We start from the raw sequence: 7,442 nt of genomic DNA, 5'->3' as shown, positions 1-7,442 counted from the left end.
AGACCCTGGGAGACAGCAGAGGCTACATGTGCATCATTATACTTATCAATATTTCCAGCTGCTTACACCATTAGCTTTAAAAAAGCACCATGTTATTGGATCACAAAGTCATTGTTCCAGGCACTGGTTATTAGGTACAGATCTTGTGCAGAAGGTTCATCCATTACATATTAGAGGTCTAGATGCAGTTGCTATGGTACAGTAACCAATGCACAGACTACCATTTTAATACATTCTCACCCATTTGTGGCTTTGCTATAGGAACAGGCCTTGTTCATGGAATCCGGGACCTGGGTGGCTGCAGCAGCTCTCAGGTAACAGGTTATGTAGATCTGAAGGGAAAGATTTTAATAGGTTATCAGTTCTTACAAGGCATCCCATCTCTTGCAACCAATTCAAATCCTCACCAGAGACGCATCATTTCCTAGGAATCGGAAGACATCTACTGTGAACCGCAGGTTGTCTGGTTTGACCCTTGGAGTCATGAAGGCTGCAGAGGAGTCCTCTTGCATTCCATCTACCAGACACCTGTAGAAGATGGTCAGTTAGAAAGTGGGGTCATTAGCATGAGCCCCCCACCATTGGTGTTTTATTAGAGCAATGATCCTTCTCACAGATATTAGAACATACCAATGGTCTGTAATGATGTCATAATTGGGAGAAGAGCTGGCATCAGGGGATATGGTGGCTACACATCGGTCAATAAACAGGATCAGGCCAATATGGTTCTGAGTGTCCACAGAGTAACTCACCAGCCATCAAGCGCAAAGAAAAGGACAGCCTTTCTTCTGAGGACACTGTGGTGCTGAATGGAAGCCATGTTGGCTTAATGGCCTTGCTGCTCACATTCCCATGCCTATACAGAGAACAGAAGTGTCAGTAACAAGTCAATTATAACCATGTGATTTCACAGATCTATATTGCATTATAATGGAAAGTACCATCTTGAAGGGAAAAATGATCAGCATTGTAGCCGCCATTGTTTTCTTGGTTGCATGCCTGGTCAGTACCACATTTTCCAGCAGTTAATGGACACAAAACTAGCTTGAACAATGGCAGTGTACACTGGCTCCATTCTTGTTGCCAGACATGGACTAAAATCAGAACATACCTAAAGCCTGCACCTCTAAATTTGAGTATGCATAAGAAACTGCAATATTTTCCCCAGGGTGGTTTTAAGACAAAACGAAAAAACACACAAGCGCCCACACCCACAGCTGAAAGAGTGCAGAGTGATACACTCCCGAGGCAGCTCCCACTGGTCAGGGTAACCAGCAAGCTGAAACAAAAAGGAGCGTCTCCATCTTGTAAAACAGTTTAATCAATTTGTAAAATCAGCTTAGACCATACTCACAAGCACATGAGATTAGCAAACATGCAGTGGCGTAACAACCGGGGGTGCAGCAGGGGCGCGGGCCCCGGGCGAAAAGTGAAGGGGGGGCGCCGGCCGAAAATGGCACTTTCGGCTAAATGCCGAAAGTGACATTTTCCTGCCGTTTTGCCGGCGTGGCCGTGATTTAACATGTAGTTAAAAAGGTAAACGAAAACACAGATTCTTAAAAGCCTCAGCCAGCAAGCCCTCCATGGTTTATGCGTTTCAGAGGACACGCCTCCTTCCTTGATTGGTTCTGAGGAAGGAGGCGTGTCCTCTGAAATGCATAAACCGTGGAGGGCTTGCAGACTGCTGGCTGAGGCTTTTAAGAATCATCCGGGTTTTTGTTTACCTTTTTAACTACGTTTGCTAACCTCATGTGCTTGCGAGTACGGTCTTTGCTGATTTTACCAATTGATTAAACTGTTTTACATGATGGAGGCGCTCCTTTTGTTTTGGTTTTAAGAAAAGTATTGACAGTATGATAGGTCCTGCACTACCAAAAAGGACATTGTAGATATAGTCCAGATGTTAAGTCCCATTCTTGTCCATGAGGCAGTCTAAATCCATGAAGGGACTCAGAAATCCCACCACCGTCAATCCTTGTTTTTCCTAGCAACAGATGTCATTGTTTAACATTGCAGCAGAAGAGCTAGTTTGCAGGTAAAGGCTACAAGTTAAGATTAAGTCAATAGTTAAAGCATACACAAGCCAAAAACTTTATGTCCCATTTAGACTTCTAGATCCATAATAGGTTGCCAACAGATTCCTAACCAAAAAAAACAAACAAAAAAAAAAAACGACATGGGCCAAGCACATGTGAATTATGGTGCACTGCCTGCCTTGTTTGGGAGCCCTCATTCAGAACGTAGGGCACCATGGCATGTGCATTGTGGCAACCCAAATTCATGATTTTACCACAAAAGATGGGCCACCAGTTTGAGAATGAACATAATGTTAGAACCTCTGTCAGGTTCAGGTTTGTCAGTGTTCTGGATAGGATTAGCAGCAACTCACTAGGCACGAGTGAAGGAAAGCCATTAACCCGAGTTGTCACCAGAAAAAAAAGGTATGGATGCATTTTCCTAATGACATTGTTCCAGTGACATGAAGTGGATATACCTCATGCTTAGAGCAGGATGGGAAAGAAAGTTCTTGAGACAGATGGCAGAACACCTGACAGGTTTTATCTGTCCCCTACAATGTTTTTAGCTTTAGCTATTGACTAGTAAGGATGCAATGCTGTTAGATCTGCCCTGTCCTAGTGTAGACTCACCGATAGTAGTAACACATTATGGGGACCTCAGCTGGGTTGGTTCTGACGATTGGAATGGAGGAGGTTGGGCTGTAGGTCAGGCTGGTAGTGTAGACCACCCAATCTTGAGACATCTGCACAGAAAAGTAGAATGTTACATTGATTTGTCAGCTCTACACATGACAGACATGTGACACAGCCAATGTGAACCCATTTCCAAAAACTAGTCATCCATCATGCCAATAAGGATTCCGCATTTACCATTTACAAGGGAAAACTTAGAAAAATGCAATAAGAGTATTTTATATACTTCTGTGCAGGATTTTGCCTTCATATTTTATTCAACTTTGAATATACCTCTAAACTTGCGAGGGAATAGACAAAGCACAAGTTTACTAGCACATACCCCCTCCAGCCTTACACATCACAGCCCTCTTGGAGGGTCTAGTTACTCCATCCCTACCTACATAACCTTTTAGGAGGCTGTTGGGGGAGGAGCGAAGGGGGAAATAGTATAGATTGTCATTTAAGTGTGTAGCCCTCACCCCCAAATGAGGCAGCCAGAATAACTCAGGTCATCACTAGTTTGTTAAGGCGTTTTGGTATTCAACTGCCCAATTAGCATTAACCACCCTCTTCTAGTTTCCACAGAACTGACATCCAGGCCACAAGAATAATGCTGAAGAACTTCTATTAAACATTCACTCTGGGAGAGACAGTATAGGGATCCTAGACATACTGGGTAGAACCCACAGACTCCCCAGTCCCTTTTAGTAAATCAGTGTAGATCCATTTGTAGCACAGTTGAATAGGAATTGGCACAGAATCTTCAGTAGGAGAGAGTGAGACCCCAGACTTCAACAATAGTAGAGGCCTCCGCCAGAGTTGAGGCCTAGCAAAGCTTCACCACACTCCAGTATTTCCACCCCCAGGCCTTGGGCCAAGCTGGTGGGCAGGCTGGACAGCACCCCCACCTGGACTAATCCATGGCTGGAACTGGACTAGAACTGAGCACATGACAATTCCCTGGAGAATATAAGCACTGTCCCAGCATGCAACACTGGTTGAGAGAAACCCATTGATTGGCTGGTGAACTGCACATATACTCAGTGTACCCCATTGGATGTCCCACACTGCAGCAGAGTTAAACTCCACCCAGGTAGGTATAATCAATGCCAGAACACCTGGAATTAACCAGATAAATGCCAACTATAATCCAGCCAGACTACAGTTCTGGCAGCCCCTACATTTCTAGTAGCCACCTCACAAAAGGTGATGGGGGCTACAATTGATAGCTGCAAGTCAGCAGGGGTGGCTGACATATCCAAGATGGCAGCACCCAGAAGCAGTCTGAGGACTTTTGGATGTCTATACAAGAGAAGCTCCTACACGTAAACATGCCAAGGAGGTTAAGTGCACATAGATCTTATGCTGAAGAGTCAGGCAACGGGTCTTATTAAGACAGCTACCAATGGGTGAAGATAAAACAACCCCCCCCCTCTTTAACACTCTGGTGGCTGCCACGTTAAGAGACCTTCTGCTCTCTTGTCCCAACCCACCTGGATTGCTAAACTTTGCTCTCCAAGGAGCAATGGTGCCCAAAGATCAGCACTCCAGGTAACCACTCTTGCCAGTTAGGACTTTGATGCCATGGATTAGGGCTGCACAATATAACGTGCAGTAGCCCATAAGGACTGGGTTTCAGTCTACTAAACCCAAGAAAACAGGCAGAAAGATACTTTGTTGCGCCAACTTGTATAGAAAATATAAATAAGTTAAAGTGACATTAAAGTCAAATTTTTTCCCCCTCCCCCAATGTTAATGTTTACACTTACCTTAAATCAGGTCTCTTAAGCCGATCTTTCCATCTGTCCCTCCAGCGGTGCGGCGGCTCGCCCATCCAGCGCTGACTCTGTCCTTGGTGGCACTTCCTGTCCCATGGTGTCTGCATGCATCCATAGACTTAACTTGCATCTCTCGGCCAAAAATCCAAACGGCGCATGCGCCCGCCCCAAGATGCTTTGCGTCCGCCCGAGCAGTTTTGGATTTGCTGACGGGAGCGCGGGGCCGAAGACGGGGTAAGTTTAAACTGCTGTTAAAAGCAGGTTTTTTTTGTTTTTTTAAACATCTACTGCTTGCTAGCAGAAGATAGAGAGAAAAAAAAAAAAGATTTAACCACTTGCTGGCATTCACCTCACTGGAACTACACAGAAGAATTTTATTAGCTTGATCCTGTTACTAAAATCATTAATTTCAATGGGGGGCCTTAATGCAAAAAACAATAACACACAAACGTCTCCTGTGTAGCTCTATGGAAACACGCCAGGCCACTCTCACTACCCATCTTCGTTGCCCCTCAAGCTGGCTCAACTGACCGCGACCGAAGGTCACACGGGGAGACCCCTTTTCCCTCATGAAGGAAAATTACCCTCCGAATCACATTAACCCTAAGCCCGTCAGACCGAACCCCATCTCCTCGTCCGCCTTTACACCTTACCAGAGTCCTTCACTGGCACCTGCACACAGATACCAAACTGTGGGTCTCCCTAGAAAACACCTTATCTGACATCCCACTCTCGTCGATGATATGGCGTCGAACTGCTCTATGGCCAGCATCAGCATTCTCGCTATGCTAATAGCGTATCTTCTCAGAAGCTGCACACAGCACGCGCCAGTTTAAGTGGTAACCAGCACACGCTGAGGACATGCATCTGGCCCTCTCCTCACGGTGAGCTTCCCGACTCGCCGCTGACCGCCGACAATCAAGGTAAGTCACTCGAGATCCCTTTTTAATGTTTCCTGTTTTTTTTTTTTAAAGCAGCTCACTGTAGAACATTAGCAGCTATAGAGGAACTCCCTGCCTCACGCTTGCCTCTGCCAGACCCACCAGCCCGTATCCATGCTCCACACGACGCACCTCCTCCCCCATCACGCTTGCCGCTGCCAGACCTGCCCGCATCCACGCTCCACACGACGCACCTCCTCCCCATCACGCTTGCCGCTGCCAGACCCGCCCGCATCCACGCTCCACACGCCCCCCCCCACACACATTATATGGGGCTTCTCGGTCAGGAGTGCGGTGGGACTATTTACCTGTGCTCTTCAGCCTTCCCCTAGCACAGCACTGTCAGTTCTTGCGCCAAGCAGCCATTCAAAATATGCTACCCGGCGCCGAGTGTCAGCTTGAGGTGGGATGGGATAGGACAATGGCTGCGAGGGAGCTCCATCCATATGTGCATTGCTTACAGCTCCCTCTCATGTCCTGTAGAGGTGGCTGGCCCGGTGTGATATAACATACTGGCTCCCGGCACCTCTACAGGGTGTGCAAGGGAGCTGTACAAGCAATGCACATATGGATGGAGCTCCGTCACAGTACAGCAGCCCACACTGGACCCCAGGCTAAGGATCTACTCCAGTTCTGATAAGGTAGGGAGACTGGGTGGATCTTAAAAAAATAACTTTTTTTGGTGGGATCTCTGGTGGGCTGTGCAAAGTTTTAGGTGGGCTGTGCGGAGTCTCAGGTGGGCTATGTGGAGTCTTTGGTGGCCTGGAGGGGTCTCTGCTGGGCTGTGCGAAGTTTTAGGTGGGCTGTGCGAAGTTTTAGGTGGGCTGTGGGAAGTTTAATGTGGGCTGTGCGGAGTCTCTGGTGGGCTGTGCAAAGTTTTAGGTGGGCTGTGCAGAATCTCAGGTGGCTGTGCGGAGTCTCAGGTGGGCTGTAGGGGTCTCAGGTGGCCTGGTGGGGTCTCCGGTGGGCTGTGCAAAGTTTTAGGTGGGCTGTGCAGAATCTCAGGTGGCTGTGCGGAGTCTCAGGTGGGCTGTAGGGGTCTCAGGTGGCCTGGTGGGGTCTCCGGTGGGCTGTGCAAAGTTTTAGGTGGGCTGTGCAGAATCTCAGGTGGCTGTGCGGAGTCTCAGGTGGGCTGTGCGGAGTCTCGGGTGGGCTGTGCGGTTTTTTTGTGTGGAGTCTCTGGTGGCCCGGTGGGGTCTCTGGTGGGCTGTGCGGGGTTTCGGGTGGGCTGTGCGGGGTTTCGGGTGGGCTGTGCGGGGTCTCGGGTGGCCTGGTGGCGTCTCAAGTTGTGCTTTGCGCTTTAAAATCGGTTTAAACTTACCTTTGTCTTCCCCGCGCGCTCTCGTCCGAAAATCCGAACCTGCTCGGGCTGCCGCAATGCATCCTGTGGCAGGCGCATGCGCAGTTCGGATTTTTGGCCGGGAGACGAGGAGAGACGCAAGGTAAGTCTATGGACGCGTGCACCCGCATGCAGACAGCGTGGGACAGTAAGTACCAGCAAGCTCAGAGGAGTCAGCGCTGGACGGAGAGCCGCCGCACCGCTGGAGGGACAGATGAAAACATCAGGAAAGAAGAAGATCGGATTAAGAGGCAGCATTTAAGGTAAGTGCTTTAATTAACATTGGGGGGAGGGAAACATTTTTTCTACTTTAATGTCACTTTAACTTTATTGTCGTCGTCGTCCCCGTCCCCGCCTCCCTACCTGATTGCCCGCTCTGTCTCCGTTCAGCCTTCTGATCCTGATCACTGGAAGGACACCCTGTCTCCTGCAGGGCCCGACATGTACATATCATTCAGGGCCAGGCAGAAACATGTACATCTGAAGGGATGCCGGGGATGTCCTGTTTGATAAAACATCGGAGTCTGCTCCAGCCGTCACCGATGTTTTATCAAACAGGAAATCCCCGGAATCCCTTTAGACGGGCCCTTCTCTGGAGCCTTCAGAACTCTGTTAAACTTTGTGCCCGGGAGTACGTTCCCCCCCTCGCTAGCCACTGCCAGGACACTCTGGGGGGGTTTGAACCCCCCTA

Source organism: Nanorana parkeri, unplaced genomic scaffold (assembly GCF_000935625.1).
Source record: "Nanorana parkeri isolate BGI_ZX_2015 unplaced genomic scaffold, ASM93562v1 scaffold551, whole genome shotgun sequence".
In the NCBI taxonomy this organism is placed as follows: Eukaryota; Metazoa; Chordata; class Amphibia; order Anura; family Dicroglossidae; genus Nanorana; species Nanorana parkeri.
This window is presented reverse-complemented; position numbering follows the sequence as displayed.